Genomic DNA, 21,731 nt, shown 5'->3' with positions numbered 1-21,731 from the left:
CCAAAAATCTGGAAACTCTGGGGGGAAAAAGGGTAATGGTCTAATCTTACCTGATATAGAGACTGAGTCTATGTTAATTAGAACAGAATAGCACTGGCATAGGAAAAACTCACAGTGAGAACGAGCAAAATGCGAGAATCTAGATATGAAGAATCCACTGGGATTGATGGTATCGTATTGAGGAGTCTGGCAGAGACCACCACTTTACCCCTAATAGTCTTTTGTTGACTTTTCCCAGAGCTCAGGCGTTTTTAGGTGGGCGCATGCATGCTCAAAATGAACAATACTTTTTGCAGCATCTTTTACAAATACGTCTAGCCAAGAGATTAAGTTTTAGCCAATGAAATTTAAGCTGAAGTGTTATGCAACAACTTTTGGGAAACTGCCTTAAAAGTCAATTTATGTCTCACCCTTTTCTTGTTTTCTTCTTCATCCTATTCTTCATCCTGTTGCTTAGCATACAAATGAAACCTATCTGAATCAAATAGCACCACATTTTGACTCCCATTTGATTTGGACCCAAAAGCCCCACATTTTAGAGATAGTACATCAGTGAGACAGTGTGTGTCTCTGGGGGATTTAATGGATTAGAGCCACTATATAAACCCCAGACTACTGGCCTCCACTGCAACAGAAAAATATACTTTTTTCTTGTGTATGACACTTTTATGTTTAGTATCTAACTCACAGGTAAACCTAATCCTGATTTGGGTGATGAGTACCATCAGTGGGTAAAAAGATGGATTATCGTGGTGCCTGGGTGGGTCAGTCCGTTAAACATCTGACTCTTGGTTTCAGCTCAGGTCATAATCTTACAGTTTTGTGGCTGTGAACCCCACATTGGGCTCTGCACGGAGGCTGCTTGGGATTCTCTGTCTCCTTCTGTGCCCCTCCCCTACTCGCACTGTCTCTGTCTTTCCCAAAATAAATAAACTTAAAAAAAAAGAGAGAGATGGATTATCCAGGAGGTGGTATTAGAGAAACTAGCTATGTATATAGGAAAAAGCCTTGCTACTCCAGTGCTCAAATCTAAATCTAGATAAATCAAAATTTTGAGCTTCAAAATTAAAAAAACCCCAAATATGAGAAAGTAAATGAGACTATTTTATTTCTTGAAATGAGGTAGGCCCTTCTATGTAGAATGGGAAACAAAAAAATCATAAAGGAAATAAATGAATTTGAATACATACGTTAAAAATTTGTAGACTTCTGTAGGGAAATATACATACATACTCTACAAGTAAAATAAATGGATAAAGAATGAATATAAAATATCTTCAATATACAGGACTAATTTCTTAAATGTACAAGGAAAGAATAGCAATCTAAATAGATAATAAATAAAGGCTATGAACAGAGAATCTGTAATAAACAGTCTGTAACCATTTAAAAAATATTGTTTACTTTCATTCGTAATGAAATTGATAAAAAAAACCAAAGATACTGTACCTAAATAGAAAAAGACTAAAAATACAAACATAAAGTAAACATAAAGTAAACATCAGTGCCTTATGGAATAATGTGCGGAGTCTATCATAATTGTAGTTTAAGTTATAGGAGGGGGGAAGTGAGCTAAAGAATGTTAAAAAAAAAATAATGGCCCCAAATCTGCCACATTTGATGAAAGTATAAACGTATAGATCTAAGAATCTCAATAAGCCCAAGCAACATAAACACAAAACCATTTCAAAGCAAATCATAAACTGCTGAAGATAGGCACCGAAATGAAAAATTTTAAAACAACTAAAGGAAAAGAAGACTTAAAAAGGAACAGAGAGCATTCAAAGGAACAAAGATAAGGATCCACAGAATGCTTGCTATAACTATGGAAGCTAAAATGAAATAAAAAGATTCTTTTAAATGTTCAAAAGAATCTATACACAAGGAATTCTATGCAAAAATATCCTTCTAAAATGAAAAATAAAAACTTTCTGAAACCGAAAAGCAAAAGCAGTACCAGTAAGTTCATTGTCAGAGGACTTACAGTACTTGAAATGTTAAAGGAAATGTAAAGGAAGATGGCACCAAATAGAAATCCAGATCTATACAAAGGAATGAAAAATGCCACAAACAGTAGAAATGTGGGTAAATGTAAGAAATTTCATTTAGCACTTAAAATTATTTTTAAAAGATAAAGCAAAAATAATAACTTGCTGAGATTTATAACATAGAGAAGCAAAATAGATAACAACAATAGATGGGGGAAAATAGATATGTACTGTTGTGAGATTCTGATACATATATGGTATAATATAATTTGATGGTAGAATGTGATAGGTAAATTAAAAAATCATATTGTAAAACCCAAAGAAGCACTAAAAATGAATAAGCCATTACTAGAGATAAAACTGAATTCTATAAAATATTTAAATTTTTAAAAAGGCAGGAAAAAAGAGGAAAAATTGGGAAAAAATAGAAAATGTAAAGAAAGATGGTAGTTCTAAACTCAACAACATTGATATTTACATTAAAATGAAATGGCCTAAACACTCCAAGTACAGGACAGTGGTGTCACTATGGATAAAGCAGCAAGATTTCACCATATGTCTAGAAGTAAACCATTTCTAACATAAGGTCACAGAATTAAAGTAAAACGATGAATATATAGAAGCCATGAGCAACTAGTAGAAGGAAAGCTGGAGTGGCTATATTAACATTAGGCAAAATAGATATCAAATAAGATATATCATCAGAGATAAAGACAGATATTTCATAATGATAAATGGGTCAATTCAAAATGGGCCTAGAAAAGGTAGTACACCTAAATGTGTACATACCCATAGCAGAGCTTCAAATTTCATGAGGTAAAAAATGACAAATGTGAAGGCAGAAATTTGGCAAATCTATAGTTTTAGCTACAGGTTTCAACTTTTCCTTTCTCAGCAATTATTCAAACATACATGCATACATGAAATGAGTAAGAATATAAAGGTGTGAACAACACTATCAACCATCTTGACCTATTTTATACTTATACGCTTTCTACAGAATAACAATAGTTTCATGTTCATGTGGCCCGTATACTAGGCCACAAAACAAATCTCAACAAATTTTAAAAGGCTGAAATCAAACCAGTCTTTATATACTGGTATATAGTATATATACTTTATATACTTCCCCTATAGTGTGAAGTAGATAAAAGGACAATAAAGACAGTTCAAGAGGATCTAAAATTGCTCTGAGCAGTTCATAATGTTCTGAACTGGCAACATGTAGTATTTTCCTCCACATTTATTTATCTTTTCCCACTGAGTAAATGAAAATGCTCAGCCAATTTAAGAGAAAGATGTCTCTGTCCTATAAGTTGTATTATTTTGAAAGACTTGGGAATTTGCAAAATTCCATTCATTCCAGCAGAAAAACAACTGCCTAGGGTAATGGGGGGCAAGTAAGGGAATGAGGATGAGTTTTCCTTTATCTGCACCTCAGTAAAAGACAAATATTTTATCATTGAAGGAAAATATTTCAGAAATACCAAGAATTCTATCTTGGAACAGGTAACCATTTATATGAACTTTGATACTAAATGTTCAGATGCTAAAATCTGTTGTAGGCTTCACTACAGAAACAACTGCACCAGACACTCAGAGTTTGGAAATCTGAATTTGCAATTATACAACTAAAACAGGTCAAGACAATCTTTGGCCAACTTATTTTCCCAGTTTGGTTTAATACTATGGCGAGCAGCCCATAACATCAGAGCTCAACAGTGAGTCCTTAGGCAAAATTTAGAAGGTAGCCAATTTCATCTTTGGAACCTTCTCTTCTCCACCTTCTAGTGTCTCTCCCTTACAAGAAATTTAGTTCATGGTTTATCATTTCAGCATCTTACTCTTAGAAAATCTAAAACATCTATAGAGAATGTTCCTATGGTAGTGGGAACTAAGTGAGGGTAGATTTATAAACTGGAGAAGTTAAAGAGGCTGTGAGATCAATAGAAGCCAAATTTCTGTATATATAACTTCTTGTTTCATACCTAGTATGTTTAGCTGTGATTAGAACTGCAGGAAAGTTGAGCCCCCGTCCAGTGTTAGTTGTTAATGTCTGAGGAGCTAGCCTCCTGAGTACTTGTGACTAAAATTTCAGGAAACCTAGTCTTACAGATTCAGTGAATGATTTAATAGGGAGATTTTAGGTATCACAAATAAATAAGAAAAGGGAAAGCATTTTGATTTGTACTCCCCAGTAACCCTAAAAATTTATTCCTTTTTTTCCAATCTGAAAATTGTTAGTGAAATTCTGTAAGACTCTCTCATCTTTGAAAAAAAAAAGCCCAATTTCCTCTTTTTATCTTTCTTTGAAAAAAAATTCTATTTCCTTTATTATTCTTCTTCATCCCATCCCCATTCCTTTTTTCCCTCAGTTTTGAAGACATTCAAACAATTTTATGAGTTTTTTTTTAAAATAAGGCCATATTAAAACATACTCTTCAAAAAAAGTCAGAGACACAGTAATGGAGATGGATATGATTAAGAAACTAATTAAAGTATATTAACTGAATTGAGAGTAACTATTCTGCTCATGTAATTTCTGATGTTCAGACATTCAATAGAAAAAGGTTTTTAAAACTTTTGCTTTAGTTTACATGGATATGTTATTTCCACTTTTTGCAACTAGAACTTTGATTCTGGAAATAGTTTGGGAATAAAGGTATTTTGTAGTTCTGCCAATTGTATAAAATATATTTTCAGTCAATAAACATTTCAAAAAATTATAGAATTTAAACAATATTAGCAACTCCTTTTACTTTCAAGTGTGTCCTAGCTTGGGAGATAAATTTATACACTCATTCTAGTCATGTTCAATATAATTTAAACTATACAGGAATGAGGTGATAAAGTAATTGTTTTTTATGCCTTCAAATAAGAAAAAGTTCAGAAACCAGCAGTAAGTTAAAAAATATTATGCTAAAAAATAAGAGAAAAACATTTATTACTCCCATCCAAAGGTAACCATTCTTCTGAAAGAAATGAGATTCTGATAATAAAAATGTCTGCATTTTCCTAAAATAACACATCTAGTAGATCCAACAGTATCTTATTATATAAGGTATTCAAAATCCTTCATTCATGTAGGAATTTTAAACTTACACATGTCTGCATTTTGAGCTAAGAGTATTCCTTTACTAAGTGTGACACAAGAACTGTAAAATTCTATAGCTCTAGTTGTGCAACATGTTCAGATCGCTCTGTCTCATGTAGAACAAAGAAGAAGGATGGTATGTTCTGAGGTCCCTCCTGAATCTGACTGGATGCCTGGGTTTTAGATTTTAGGCAGAGAAAGTCTCCTTCATTTTCCACTTTCTCCTGCATTCAATTTCTGTTTACATATTATTTCCACTTCTGAAGCTCCAAGTCAGTTAGGAACTTATAAGTCTGTAAGTTATTTTAGGATTTTCTACCCTAACAATAGACTTTTACCCAATTTTGTCTTATGGTTTCATGTTCATTTCAACCTGGTAAAACTCAGGTGGGTTAAAAATAGTTCATAAGTTTAAAAGAAACAAGAGCTTCCTATAGCACTGGAAAAAAGCAACACAGTCCATTCTAATGATATTCTAAACTTCTTATGTGGTTATTTTCCATTTGCTAGCATCTTCCCTCCCCTAATTTCTCAGTTTTTCTGCCTTGTTTTGGGCTGGAAAGTTGACCTCTATGGAGTAGTTAACCAAGATCCCTTATCCTCTGGCTTTCTTGTAGGTCCTGCCAATGAGCAGAGCCAGTAGGAAATTGAAGAAAGGTTGGGATATTCATTCCTCTTGTTCTCTCCCTGTCTGACTGCAGTTATGCTAGTGGCTGTGCCCCTAAGGTAACAGTTCCTCTCCAGTGGCCCTTTTCTCACAGTCCCAGTTCTCATTAGCCTGTTAGTAGAAATGTTTTCTCTTTTTGCCTCTTCAGGCCTTGCAGTGACAATGGTTTCTTGCTGTTAATAGTCCCTGCATACTTCAGTCATACCTTACTGGTTGCCCTGGCCCTGCTTATGCCTCTGTAAATAATCTCTTCCAAAATTTATTCAGTTCAACCCCTCTGATTGTGTCATTTTGTTTTCTGTAGAACCCTGACTGGTAGGCATGGTATCACCAAAATGAATGTCTCTGAATCTAACTTCTAATTCCACACTATGAGAAGTATGAAGTATTGGTAGTTCAGGGTTTATAGGATCCAGGGGTTTGTTCTGAGATCACTGGCAAGTGAAATTTAAATTTCATTAAAAAATGGGCAAAATAACATGATTTAACCTGCTTCCTAGATATTTCTGAAAGCACAGAAATAGGGAATATTCTCAATCTATACTACAACACTGCCACTTAATAATGAAGATTCTAGAAAATTTAGTTTGAGAAAACATCTCACTCATTGAACCACAAATGCTATTTTAAGTGGAAATTATGAGTTGCTACAGGTTTTCACTAAATTAAAAATGAAGGTAACTATCCTAAGAGACATCCAGACTGAACCATGTTCATAAAGTAGACTAAAAAGTTCACCATTATGGCAGGCTATTCTGTGGCAGTCCCAGTGATGACAAGGCATTTTGCTCTCATCCCTTCACTGGGAAAAAAACAAGTGTAACCCAGATGTCACTTGGGACTTCCCTGACCCTTACAGAGTGTGCCAAACTCCGAGTTTCAGAACCTGGAATGTCCAGTGGCCTCCCAATGACCTCTGCAAGTATCTGACAAACATCTAGTGAATCTTTTGTTTTCATTCCAGCATCAATTAGATTTAGCATCTTGTACAAACTCAACACAAAATTTTTCTCTATTTCTGCTTCTGCAGGAAACCCAACACATGAAACACATTATGGTTTGTAGATTTAATGAAAAATTCTGAGATCACTGTGAAGAAATCACACTGAAAAATATACTGCCACCCTCTCTTTGGCTTCCCTCCTCTACCTTCTTGTTTCTCCTCACTCTCTCCTTTATTTTTTCTTCTTTTCTTTTCCCTTTCCCTCTGCGCTCTCTTTTCTTCCTGCTGTTTCTTCCCTAAGTACTTACTTCATATGATTGCATCCGCCTTTTGTGATAGTACCTATAATCCATATTGTCACATCCATTGTCTTTTCTTTTAAGGTTTTTTTTAACGTTTATTTATTTTTGAGACAGAGAGAGACAGAGCATGAACGGGGGAGGGGCAGAGAGAGAGGGAGACACAGAATCCGAAGCAGGCTCCAGGCTTTGAGCCATCAGCACAGAGCCCGATGCGGGGCTCGAACTCATTGAGCGCGAGATCGTGACCTGAGCTGAAGTCAGATGCTTAACCGACTGAGCCACCCAGGCGCCCCTCCATTGTCTTTTCAAAGGAAATTCTATTGAATATATTTTTCTCTGCTTTGATGCACAAATAATGTATGTAAATATAATTAGTGGGGAAATGACCAATTAATTGCTCAGAGAAATCTAAAGCTCTACTGCAAAGGGAATGTGTCTTTAAGAAATTAACTAGAAATTAACTAGAGAAGAAAGCTTAATATAAGTACATGTTGAGGGACACCTGGGTGGCTCAGTTGGTTGAGCATCCAACTCTGCATTTTGGCTCAGGTCATGATCTTACAGTTTGGTGAGTTTGAGTCCTGTGATGAACTCTTCACAGAGCAGGAGCCTGCTTAGGATTCTCTCTCTCTCTCTCTCTCTCTGCCCCTCTCTCATCTGCATTTACTCTCTCTCTCTCTCTCTCTGTCTCAAATTAAAAAAAAAGTCCACGCTGAACCTCTCAACCATCAAAAGAGGCTCAGATCTTTAAAATATAAAGTATTCCCAAATACTTTTTTGTGATGATCAAAATCTGTGAATTAATAAATCTTGGCAAAACCTTTAGAATAAACAACTATGTGTTACTTGTTTGGGGCAGATTAGGGACAGTAAAGATGGTACCATCAGAATTTGCCTTTCTGAGTCAGAATAATTTTGCGGACATGCTAGTTACCCCTGTCATAGATTGAGTCCCCAGGGAAAGGACCATGAGATAAAAATTTGTGTACAAAAATTTATTAGGGAAGTTCTAGAATATAAGGGGAAAAAAAAGGAACCAAGCAAGGGTGTGTTTTTAGGCAAAGTTCTGTGGAGGGAAGTTTCTTTTTTAATTTGCAGAATTAGAATGTGAGTTATGTTCCACCCTATGAAAAAGGGTTTCCTCATGTCAACTTTCAGGTATGTCTGACATTGGGAGCAAGATGGCTTAACTTGATGGCAGTCCTTCAAGGGAGAGTCACAGGGCAAGCTTTTGCAAGCAAAAGCACTCAGAAGCCAGAGGTAGGAGCACTGTGGTAATAATGTAAAACTTTTAAATTTTCGCAAAGTCTCCAATACTCTTCCCATAAAACGGAGCCAAATTCTTCCTCTCTTTAATATGGGCTTGCCCTAATGACTCACTACTAATGAACACAATGCAGCAGAAGTGACATTGTGTGAATTCCAAGCCTAACTTCAAAAAGGTGTTATACCCAATTGGTTCTGAGTCCCCTTGGGCTAGTCTTGCTCTTAGAACTGAAGTACCATGTAATGAGGAAGCCCAGGCCACATGGAGATGTCTGGCTGACAGCTACAGCTAAGATCTAAGACCATGGCCAACATCAACCAGAGACATGTGAATGAGGTGGATTTCCAATGATTCAATCCCTCAGCCATCTGGCTGATGCCCCAGAAATCATGGGCAGAGGCCATTCTGTCCCTGCTATGCCTGGTTCAAATGCCTAATCTGAAGAATCCATGAATATAATAAATGGTTGATCTTCTGGCACTGAGTTGTGGGGTAATTTGTTACACAGCCATAGAATCTGGAACAGGCCGAGAAAATGTAAATGTTTCTGTGAGAAGTTTCTGAAGTAGTTTGGGTAGAGTACTGAAATCTGTGACAGTGCTAATGATATTTTTTGACCAAGAGATTGTGAATACCATTTCTGTCTCAGGTAATTGGATAGACTCATGGGATAGTGTGATTCAGGGGAAAGAACACTGGCTATGGAGTCACAAGACCTGGGTTCAAATTCCAGCTTGGCCACAAGTCTCTGAATGTCTTATAAGTTTGTTTTTTTTTTTAATCAGTAATATACACATAATTAAAACTATGTGACAAGGTTGTTTTTGAGGACTGAAGATGACAAGATATGCAAGAGTATCTGAGACACAGATACTATGTATAGAATCTCAGTGAGTCTACTTTCTCCATCAAAGTGTGTGTCTACTTCACAAAAACCAATGCTATTTTACCCAATTATTGCTCAAGTGAACAGTTCTCTTTGCTAATAGGGGAGTGGCTTGGACTTTTTCTCTGATATAGGACTTTTTCTGAGTTAGAAAACCTTTTGTGACTCCATTAATGATCTTAAAGAACATTTTCATCAATTTAGGTTTCCAATACTAAGTAGATGGCCTGTGCAGGTAATGTCTTAAGGAGAATTTATAGTTCTCCTTTTAGGGTGTCATTATTATTAAATAATGTGGCATTCTCCATTATAGAAACCATCTTGACTGTTGGAAGCATTGTCAAAACCATATTTGGTGAACCAGGAATGAAATGTATCCTTATTAAGTTATTCAACAATTTTGAAGTTTGCATTTGGAACTATTCACAGAGTTCTTTTTAAGCTATTAATTTCACATGAGGCAAGAAGACATGTCTAGACAAATGTTCCTCAAAGGAAGTATTTTAAAATAAAAGCTTTTCTAACATGGCTATATACTCTTGTGCCCGAACATTTTACTTTGAACTCACTGTGATATTTGCTTTCTTGAAAGCAAGCTAATGTTCTGTGAATTAACCAGACTTCAGAGAGTTCTGATTTTTATGACAAATTTTCAGGAGTATAAAAAAACTTAGTTTTGTTAACAGAAAGCCTTTTGACAGAATATTTTTATGAAGACTTTTTTTTTTTAATTCAATGGGATTTATGGGCCTATGGACATAAAAAGTAATGGGGAGACCATACTCTAGTCTTAGAAGAGTCCAATATGAATACAGTGAAAATTCAAAGTAAGAACCTTTGTGATTTGTAGTGGCATATCATTTGGTTATTGGTGAAATGGCCTGCCAAGACCATGGAATTTTAAAATCTTTCTTGGCTTCCATACATTACTGACTTTCTCAATAAACTTTGTTTGGCTAACAATTCAAATTGTTGATGATATAAAGTAATTAATTCAGCTGAACTCAAGATTGTAATAAAACTGATGTCTGACTAATTCTTCTCACCTTGTAAGGAGCTTTCCAGACAAAAGCACTGGAGTCAGATTCTGGGTTATCTCCTGCCTAATAATGTGTCTTTTCTCCAGCACTATCTCTAGAGAAGTGCCTTCATAAGTCACTTCCATACAAATCCTCATACCATAGTCTGAAAGGTGACCCAAGAAGATTCCCTACTGCTGTCATCCCACAGGGAGATGAATGAAAGCCATATATAGGAATTGTGGACCTATGAAGAGTTTTGACTTTCTTATGACTCTGCTAACTCATACATTTATGCAACAAATATTTACTGAGTGCTTACTGTGTACAATTCTAAGCACTGAGAATATAGCAGTGAACAAAAACAGGTAAAGATCCCAGCCTTTCAAGGTATATATTAGAGGGTGGGGAGACAGATGATAAGCAAACAAAAAAATGTATATAATGTCTGATAGTGTTAAAATAGCATAGATAAATATGAGACATGAAAGTGAGTGTGGAGCATAGGAATTACTATTTCACGTGGGATGATATGGGACAGCCTCACCTGTAAGGTAATGCTTGAGCAGAGAGCTGAAGGGGATGGGGAAAGAAGCCATTTAGATACCTGGGGAAGAGCATCCAAGTAAAGACAGCATTAAATGCAAAACCTCTGAGGTGAGAGTTAGATTGACAAATACAAGGAATGCCAAAAAGGCCAGTGTGGCTAGAGCAGAGGGACAAGAGGGAGATCACAGACACGTGGACTCGATCTCACAGTTAAATTCATACAGTGAGCATGAGAATTAAGGGAGTCTTTGAAGAGAAAGCAAATAAGATATCAAGAATAGAATTTATGGAAATGCCTCTGTTTAGAAGGTGGAAAAGATAAGGAGGTAGTAAAGGATATTAAAAGAAGATGGCAAGGGGACCCCAGAAGAAAACAGTGCTGCAAAGCCTTGGAAAGAGAAATTAATAAAAGAGACTGTTCAATAGTATTAACTGAATGTCAACTGCTTCACATTCTGCACGAAAACAAGGACTAAGTAAAAGTAACAAGTAAAGACTATATAAAAGCCTTTCGATTTGGTAATCAGAGGTTGCAAGAGATCTGTAATAGTTTTCCCTGAGTGGTAGGAGTGGATGTCAATTTGGAAAGTAAGAAAAGTGAGTGGTGAAGAAAACCAGGTAGCATATGTGTGACTGCCTTCTCTGTCTCCTTCCTCTTCTTCTTTTTTTTTTTTTTTTTGTTGGGGGGCATTAATTTAGTCACAAATAGAAAAACGGAGATAGGATGATACTTTAAAAACACAGGAAGTATTTGTAAGAATAGCTACTGGCTTTCCCTCTTTGTGAATATGTGGCCAGTGAAACCACTGAAGAATTCAAAATCAACCTGATACTTACAATCTGTTTAATCTAGGGAATATACAGTAGCATACAGTGACTTATGCTAAAAGGCTTATTGGGATGAGACACAATCTCTCCTTCAGTTGGCTCTCTAGATTAAAATTATTTTTTGCTAGGGTTATTTATCCACACCCCACCCCTCACACCATTGCTAACTTGACAGAAAGATTTAGCTATTCTAGTTCTTCTTGGCACACTTATTAAGACAATGGAAGTAGCATTTCTAAGCAGTTATTATTAAAATAGATCAATGATAATGGTTTTGGGTGAAAGGGATTAGCCAAATCTTTTTGGTTACAAAGATACTTTCTAGGTCTTTTTAAAAATTTTGTAATTGCTTAAAAAAATTGGCAGATGTATGCTAAGCTAATTGGCAGGCACTGTAATCTTGTGCTTTGTACAATTCCTAGGGCAATGTTGACATTCAAGAAATGTTACATATTAATATTAATATTAATACTTTCCATGTTGCCTTCATTACAACTTTATACCTTAATTAAATGATTACACTGGAAGCAAATCAGATGATCAGATGATTATAAAATGTGTCACCTCCCAAAGTCAAAGATCAATGTGTTAAAATCCAATGCCACTCTTCATAATCGACCAAAGAAAGCACATTTGTGGCATTATATATAAGGTGTGATTTGCTTTTCTATCCTTAAACTAGGGAACAAAATGAACATCAAATGATGTTTTTGGCTGGTTGGTCTTCCCATGATGTGCTATTAGAATATCTTTGGGTCAGCTATATTTTGCCTTCATATAAATAGTAAGAAGCTAAGCTCAAAACCCTAACTAAAAAAAAAGAAATTTTATAGAAGAAATTAGGATCCAGCTCACTAGTGCTACAGCTTTCTTAGGCAGTGCCCCATCATAACCTAGATCACAAAGCAGAATAAAGGGAAGATTAACACCAAATGGATCAATCATGCTAGTAAAGTTCTTAGAGGGGAATTCCAAGAATTATCTAGTATCTCTTACCAATTAGGAAGGGAGTCCAGTGAATCTTCTGTGCTAGAAAGATTTGTTTAGAGAAAGGTAAACCTTTCCATTCCAAATCATCTAAATCAATGCTAAATGTGAGGAAAGATAAGGGTGAACAGGGGAAAGATTACACAAAACATATATTATAAAGTCTAGAGGAAGACCCAAGCCCCAATACTAATATTTTTTTTATTTTTTTTTATTTTTTATTTTTTAATATATGAAATTTACTGTCAAATTGGTTTCCATACAACACCCAGTGCTCATCCCAAAAGGTGCCCTCCTCAATACCCATCACCCACCCTGCCCTCCCTCCCACCCCCCATCAACCCTCAGTTTGTTCTCAGTTTTTAACAGTCTCTTATGCTTTGGCTCTCTCCCACTCTACCCTCTTTTTTTTTTTTTTTTTCTTTCCTTCCCCTCCCCCATGGGTTTCTGTTATGTTTCTCAGGATCCACATAAGAGTGAAACCATATGGTATCTGTCTTTCTCTGCCCAATACTAATCTTAAAACATCTTAAAACACCATTTAAAACATTCTTTTAATTGAATTTTCCAACTATTTTAGAAAAAATGATGTGACTTGCATTGGCTTGCATTTTGCTTTGTGGTTCATCAGTTAAAGCATTAATGGTGTTTTATTTTTAAAAACCTGTGGTTTTCAAATACATTTGTATTACAGGATGTCAAGCTTGGTGTTCTTAAACTTACTTAGAATTATCATCTAAAATGCAGGTGTTTTCCCATGATATAGGGATGAAACAAGATCTTTTTGATCTAACAAAATTTTACTACAAAATTTATTACACTTTTACTGTAAATGGATTAATGATGCAATATTTGATTGACAACAGCAAATCAGGAGTAGCTGATTAATAGTGGGGGAAAACCAGGAGAAATTTGTTATATGAATGCAAAAATCTTTGTACATCAGAGATGTCTGTTTACCATTGTGAAGAATGAATGGGACTTCACAGAGGTATTTGGGTGGGGATGGAAATAGTAGCATTAAGTTTTTCTTTCAACAGGCTCTTGCCTTATGCAGGGGCCATGCCAATCTCCGTATCATTCCAATTTTAGTATATGTGCTGCTGAAGCAAGTGCTAGCCTCTTCTTTCTTCAGGTAAGATACACCAGAAACCATTGACTGAAGAATTATTTTAGATTTCTGATACATTCAAATTCTAAGTATTGATTGATAGGTGTGCTTTGGAAACTTCAGACTCCTTTCTTCCTATTTCAATATTCCCTACTCCATGTAACACCTCCAAATTAACAATATTTGATGACAATCAGTATTACTTTTTAGAACTAAAGGATTTCTGTTCTTTAAATTAGCTTTAAGAATCAGGATTAAATGTACCTTTTTCCTTTCCAAAGTTAACTTAGTTTTGCTAGAAGATGCTCATATATACTTAGGGTTGATACTGATTAGGACTGAGATCTGTTGTGGCAATGGTGAAATATATTCAGCACAATTTTATACCCAGTCACATTACTCTGTTAAGCAGAATTTTAATACAATAAATAATCCATATTAGAAGAAAGCTAGTCAGGGGCGCCTGGGTGGCGCAGTCGGTTAAGCGTCCGACTTCAGCCAGGTCACGATCTCGCGGTCCGTGAGTTCGAGCCCCGCGTCAGGCTCTGGGCCGATGGCTCGGAGCCTGGAGCCTGTTTCCGATTCTGTGTCTCCCTCTCTCTCTGCCCCTCCCCCGTTCATGCTCTGTCTCTCTCTGTCCCAAAAAAAAAAAAAAAAAAAAGAAGAAAGCTAGTCAGTCCCTCTATAGGAAACCAGCATGTTTCCTTACAGGTATTAAGAGAAGAAGGAAGTTGTCATGTACATACCACTATTTTTCTGCTCTGCTTCCTAAATAGATTTACATGGCTTTTGTCTTTGTTGGTGTTGTGGGAGTTGTGATGATTAATTAGGATGCAAAATTTGTTGAGACTGATTTCCTTTTAATAGGGGGATAAAATAATTTAAGCCTATTTATAGTTCCTAGAATTTTTATATCATGGTCTACATGACTATAAATTTATTGGAGAAAGTCTCTTGTATTTCATCACTCTTTAAAAGATATTTTCTCTGTCTTAAAAGACCATTTTCAGAAATATTCCTTATCCTTATTTAATGTTTTCCCCCAAGTTACTTTAGAACATGTCATGGAGTCAGTTCTGTGGAGATGTTAGCTGCAAGTGAGGTCTGGGGCAGTGTGGTTAGACACACAGCCAATTGGTACTTAAAAGAATGATATCTTTTTAATTAACTGGTTTCTACCTCAAATTATTATTAAAAATAGGCTGCTAAGGCAAAAAACAATCAGGGAAGAAATTATAGTGGACAACAGTTGCCATGAGGTCAGAAAATCTTTCGTTCTCAAAGTTGTCATTTATAAGTACTGTGGACAACACATGTTCTTCTGATCAATTACTTCCCAAAGGAAAGTCTACATATTTAGGCTCCCAATTCCAGACATTCTTTCTTCAACATCTTCTGAAGTTGATTCTGGTACCAAACCAAAAAAGATTGTGGGTTCAAACTACTAGGAAGTAATTAGGCGTTGATGGACTGTACCGTCTGCTGGCATTATGGAGGATGAGGGCCTTGGAGCTGAGATCTTCGTTCCCAAATTCAGTATGGCAGACCACCCACAAGATCAGTCTTCTGACAACGCTCAGGAAAATGCCTACTACCAGGGACCATGAGCCAAGGAACAAACTAAGCTAAGCACAGTTTCCTTTAATATAAAATCTCTTTATAAACACACACTCACATATACACACACACAAAGACACACGCAAAGGCAGATATGCATGTACACACACACATAGATCCATATGGATGTGCAATTTATAATTCATCTGATATCCTATCTTTAATCGCCTCCCAAATATGGCCAAGCTAATACAATGCAAGCTATTTATAACACTGGTTTCAGAAACCAGGTTGCATGCTAGTATCATGGAGAGTGATTCACTATGCTCAGAGAGGATGCCAGCTTGAGTAAGAAAACACTGTTTGTTTTCAAGAAGCTTAGAGCTTAGCATGTACCAAAGAAGAAATTTTTTCATGCACTGATGAAGATAATATGTATACACTCCAAAGTAAAATTAAAATAATCACTTAAAGGAAGTATAAGGTGTTTAAAGTGCTCAAAGGTGAGTGAGATATACCTATTTGGCTTTGTCATCCTTATTAATACAGCATACATAATTTAACTGTGAAGCATAGCAAGGCACTTAAAATGCAATCTTATTAAACTAATATACTTGTTTTCTATATGTATATAATGCCATTCATAAAATACTTTTATTAATAGTATGTGACTATTACTATAACAAACTCTATCCATATATTGAATGTTCTAGTGTATATTAGGCATTTTATTTTTTATTAGATGCTCAAATATTTTTGAATGAATGAATTAAATGCTGGAAATGGAATATCAACCAAAGAACTGGCTTGATTCCAAAGCCCTTGCTCTTTTCATCACAAAATGCTACCTTTCTAAATCAGTAGTCTCAATCTTGGCTACACGTTGAAATCATCTAGGGAGCCAGGAAAAGTACTGATGCCTAGGTGCCATGTCCTAAAATTCTGATTTAAGTGGTCTTGGCTACAGCCTAGGCATCAGAATTTTTTAAAGCTCCTTAGATGATTCTAATGTGAACCTAAGGTTAAGAATCATTGCTCTAAATACAGTCTTTTGAGATAAAAATATAGAAGCTCTTATTGGCTAGACAAGAGCTTTAACAATTTAAGTAAGAAACACACCATTTTAGCACAGTGTTTTAGGATGAATTCAGATCATCTGTATGAAATTAAACACTTTTAAATATCAGGGCTTTATAAATGCAAGGGGTAGGTGGTGCAATCAAGAAGGTTCTTTAATGTTAAAAAGGCAATACCTCAACCAAAAGGTAGAGATATAGTCAGGTAAATAGCACCAGCATTAACAAATTATAATTAATTTATATGACTTCCTGTAGAAAAATATATGTGGTAATTAGGCATAAGAATGGCTTTCTGTTATTTAAAAATTTTACAAATGTCTTAAGCAATGTATTTGTAAGATTTGAAAAGTTTACGTAAATTCTTGGGTCCCTCCATCCATACTTGAGCCTGATGTACAAAGGCTCAGACCTATTCACAGTTCCCTGCAGACCTATTCACAGTTACTCCCTTTTATCCAATGAAGCATGTTTGGATCATATATGAAGTAACTGCATACTAGTAAATTTATTGTCCAACTTACAAAAAAGCCACACGAAGGAGGGAAATTCTGAGACCTGTAATGTGGTCACTGCTAACTCAGCCAAAACTAACTTTTTGATATCTTTATGTTCTTAACATCTGCATTTTGCTCAGTCTCCAGAGTCGTAGTAGAGGTAATATAGGAGACAGATGAGAAAAAATGGAGGAAAAACAGCCCTCCAAAAACAGTATAATAAATTATTATAATGTATCTTCATTAATCATGCTCAGCAATGGCTTCAATTATTTATTTTTCAGTGGAGGTTTAAGGGTGAGTGAGTGAGGCTTTCTTTCAAGCTGCTTTATGATTCTTTGAAAATCTGAGATGGAAAAAATTCTCAGGCCTTAGCACTGGGATCCTAATTTAAGTCTCATTCCTATTGAAGCCAACAAGAAGGAACAGCACAGAGGTATCCCACACCTTGGAACGTATAAATCTATTTTAATTGATACAAGGAATCAGGTCATTGTCTTCCCTAAACTAACTTGGCCCTATTTTTTCTCACATTTTAGAAATGATATTTATTCTAAGGAACACAAATAGCTTGAAGAAACTCTATCATAAAATTATGCTTCAGCAGTAGAAATATTCTCTTCCTGAACCATCTACACCAGCGTCACTACACAGTAGAGTGAATCTGCTTATTCCAGGATCAGTGCAAATTATCTCTTCAGTTTTCATGGTTTTGCACCAGACTTCAACTTCTAGTCACAACATGACTTGAATAGTTTGAAAATAAGCCCTCTCTCTCATGCCAGCTGAGGGTGGCCTTTTCTGGAAGCCCACAAAAGATGGAATGTCTGAGATCCTAAAGGTTTATCTTTGGAGTTTTAAGACAGTCCACACTTCCTCAAAGATGGTGCCAAATTCACCAAACTTTTCATAAGTCTGACCCAAATTGTAGACTGTGCACAGGGCCAATCACCAAGCCAAACTCATCTGGTTCAAATGTATAATTTCATTTGTAAAACTGGCTGTATCTGGCAAAAGGAACAGTAGAGCTGGGCACTGATATACAGCATGTGAGACCAAAGCTGGAGATACACACAGGTCTAGCAGGAAAGGAGCGTGAAATGGGCCTAGAGCTCCAGAATGGAGGAAAGTCAAGCAGTGACTGGTAAAGATAAGACATATTTCCATAAAACTTTGCTTATTTTCTTCAACTTTAAGAAAGCTGAACAGACAAATAATAACTGATGCTATCATCACCCCAAATACTTTACAACTGTTATAAACTGGAGTTCTGCTTCAAATGGCTGAGACCAAAAAAAGAAAATATAGCCAAGAGTCTAGAAACATTGTCTTGGAAATGGTATGGGTGTATTCTAGGCAGAGGTAACATGCAAAAGGGACCTGGTAGTTTGGGATAAAAGGTTAAAAAGTTGAAAACAGTGAGAACCTGGAGTTCTATTTCATCACATCTGGTGACCACATGTTCCCTTATTTTGGGATACAGAAGCAACAACTTTTCTCTATTTAATGAATATTTTCAGTGTTTCCAAAATTCACATTCCTCACGACAACATCCACAAAAGAAAGGGAGAACCCCTGTACCTTGAAACATGCCATTGCTCAGGTTAACTCTTCTTCCTCCTCTTTGTTACAATCATCATCATCATCTTAGCCATTGGCTCAATGTAAATGAAGATGATTGAGTCAGGAAGCCACAAGTAAGGGACAAAGTTTTTAAAATAAAGATCATCACTGGTATTTACCCAAAGGAAATGAAAATACTCATTTGAAAATATATATGCATCCCTATGGTTACAGCATTATTTACAACAGTCAAGATATGGAAGCAATCTAAGTATCCATCAATAGATGTATGGATAAAGATGTTGTATATACATACAATGGAATATTACCCAGCCATAAAAAGGAATGAGATCTTGCATTTGTGACAACATTGATGAACTTAGAGGGCATTGTGCTGAAGTAAAATAAATAAGTAAAATAAATCAGACAGAGAAAGACAAATACCACATGATTTCACTTATGTGTAGAATCTAAAAGACAAAGCAAACAAAAAAAGCAGAAACAGACCCATAAATACAGAGAACAAACTGGTGGCTGCCAGATGGGAGCGGCTGGAGGGATGGGTAAAATGGGCAGAGGAGAGTGAGAGGTACAAGCTTCCAGTTATGGAATGAGTAAGTCTCGAGGCTGAAAGATACAACATGGTGAATATAGTTAATGATACTGTAATTTGTAGTACTGTATGGTGACAGATGGCAGTTACACTTGTGAGAATAGCATAATGTATAGAGTTGTTAAATCACTATGCTGTACACCTGAAGCTAATGTAACATTGTGTGTCAAATACAACAACAAAAAAAGAATTTAAAGAATTCAGACTTCACACCATAATAACAGGGAACAAACCAAAAAAAAAAAAAAAAAAAAAAGAGAAGAAAAACGTGCTAAGAACTTAACCTTAGGGAACACAGGACCTAAAGACTTAAAGTCAGAAAGAAACTAGAATAGTTTACTTTTAAAAAGGAAAGGAAAACAAGAAGTGAAATTATAATGAAAACAACAGAAATTTTGTTGGAGGGGTTGAGGTTCGGGGAAAATCAAGTGTCAAATGTGGGGAAATATTCAAGTATGATGATGCCCAAGACTACTCAAAAGTCTTGGAAATTTGACATTTTCTGGAGACCACAGTGCTGTGGTAGAGGCATTCTTCAGTGAATGGGCAAGCATATAGGAAATTAGACATGGTGGCAATATCTATTCTTTGGCCTGCTGTCTTAAGAATGCTATTTGGGAAGAAATGGGAAGCAATCACTGGAGGAAAATAAAGGGTAGAGAGTGGATTTTTATTTTTAAAAATTTATTTATACCATGGAGTAAACCAATCAGTAGAGAGGCAGTGGGAATAGGAAAATATGGCAAGATTAGGACTGGTTAATGAAAGGGAAACTCCTGTTTTGAGATCAGAAGATTTCATGTAGAAATTTTGAGGATTAAAAGAGAAATTAAGGGGGTTCTTAGCTAATGAGCTGTGTTTCTGTAATAAGTAGGGAACCAAGCCATTCCCTGTGGTGGTAAAAGTAAGATAGAAAGTTGTAACTACAGATCAGCCAGTGGAATGGCCAATGCTGGAAATAGGAAACAATGAGTTAGGTGTAAGTAAAAGGATTTATGAATAGTATGAAGTCTCTAAATGATCTTAGGAAACATAAGTTTGTAATAGAGCCAAATTACATGTGTCTCCCCCAAACAGTTGACAGTCTAGGTATACAGTGAAGAAGGCACATGTTTTGATTAATCCAGATTTGATAATTGATGGAACAGACAGGATAAAAAGACAAAAGAATTCAGAGTAGTCTGTAAAGTAGAATGAAATGTACTGTAGTCTCAGCTTAGGAATCCCTAGGAAAGAGACAGAACTAAGAGAAAGAGACATAGAGCTAAGCTAAGACTTAAAATCTCTGATCATTTCCAAGCTTTTATTCAAAAAATGCCTTTACTTCCACTCCCCATATTTAACCCAGAAATTATGCTTCCAGAAATATATCTGACAAATAATCCCATATATATTCAAAGTATATTCGCTGCAGCATTGTCTATATTAGCAAAAACTGGAGATAACATGAATTTCCACTAATAGCGATCTGGTAAGTAAATTACAGTGCAATGAAATAATGGAATCCTAAGCAGCAATTAAATAGAATGAGGCATATCTGCATGAACTGATAGGCAACAACTCCAACATGTGTTAAATGAAAAAGCAAGATGTGAAACAGGTGTATTGTGTGCTACCATCTGTATAGAATTAAAGGAATGGGCATGTACACACACACACGTACATAATATCTCTGGAAGGACAGAGAAAGTCTGGATATGGTAAATGCCTCTGGAGATGGGGCTATATGGCTGGCAGTAATGGTGAAGAAGACATACTCTCACCTTACCAAATATATGTTATATTTTTTCATTTTTTATTACATACCCATACAATTGCCTGGACAAAAAATGTTTACAAAAGTTACATGCCATCATTGTATGCCATCCCCATTAGTGGTGAGGGCCAGTAGGGTAACATACTTAAATAAATTTGTGCTGGCTTTTACCTGAGTCCTTCTGGACTAGTCAATTTTTAGTTATATGAGATAAAATGAGATAATTTAGTATAGGCAATATTTTTTATGTCCTGAACCAGCAAGACCTAGGGTTCAAAAAATAAAGCTATTTCTGATAAAATGGCATGCAGAAAAGACATTCATGTTGAATTGTCCTACTGACAAATGCTAAGCTGAAAGAGAATTCTATAGAAACACCCATCCACTTTCTTCAGAACTTCAGGAATAGAATGAGTTTATAAATAAATGTTCAGGTACAATTCTACTGAAACTTAAATATCATGTTTTGTGCACTAAAGCTTTCTTGATTAAGATTTTTTTATGGCTTAAGGAAAAACTTTTTTTTAAACATCTCTTAGGGTATACTTGGCTATGAGAAAATGCACCTCATAAGTAGTAAAATTTGTCAGTACTTTTCTTCCTTCATAGCAAGCTACAGTCTTCAGCTGCTTTGTATATAGACAGCACCTACATTTCAACCTTATTTCTGAAGAGACATATGCAAGGCTGTAACCCATACCTTGCCAAATAAGTCTGTACAGAATCCAGAGTCATCTTATTTGGTGGGATATTTCAAAAGTTCTATACAGAGCAGGATGATATAGACTGTAAGATGGAGAAATATATCTGACAAATAATCTGACAAATACACCTGGGGATAGCCTAAAACAAAGTATAATGTGCAACACAAACAGCTTTTGTAATGCCTAAGTTTTGGTATGTATTCATTTTCAAAACTAATAGCAATTACTGCCAAATCCCACATTGTTGTCTGTGCTGATTTATACTGTGGTGGGGTGGGTGTGTAGGGAGGAGAAAAAGAAAACTACAGAAGCAAAAGAGAGACT

At 35.7% G+C, this 21,731-nt stretch overlaps 1 long non-coding RNA gene and 1 other non-coding gene across 2 annotated transcripts in view; both read right to left on the bottom strand.

The window, feature by feature from the left end:
- The window catches only part of LOC125916929 (uncharacterized), a 60,092-nt gene that overhangs the window by 29,706 nt on the left and 8,655 nt on the right, over positions 1-21,731 (bottom strand). The gene's annotated exons all lie outside the window — the stretch shown is intronic.
- LOC125916930 (U6 spliceosomal RNA) lies at positions 13,542-13,642 on the bottom strand. Its single transcript, XR_007456063.1, has one exon. It is a non-coding gene; the product is annotated as a U6 spliceosomal RNA (small nuclear RNA).

The sequence above is a fragment of the Panthera uncia genome, unplaced genomic scaffold (assembly GCF_023721935.1).
Source record: "Panthera uncia isolate 11264 unplaced genomic scaffold, Puncia_PCG_1.0 HiC_scaffold_1322, whole genome shotgun sequence".
Taxonomy (NCBI): Eukaryota; Metazoa; Chordata; class Mammalia; order Carnivora; family Felidae; genus Panthera; species Panthera uncia.
The sequence above is the reverse complement of the archived record's forward strand: the minus strand, read 5'-3'. Positions and strand labels throughout refer to the sequence as shown.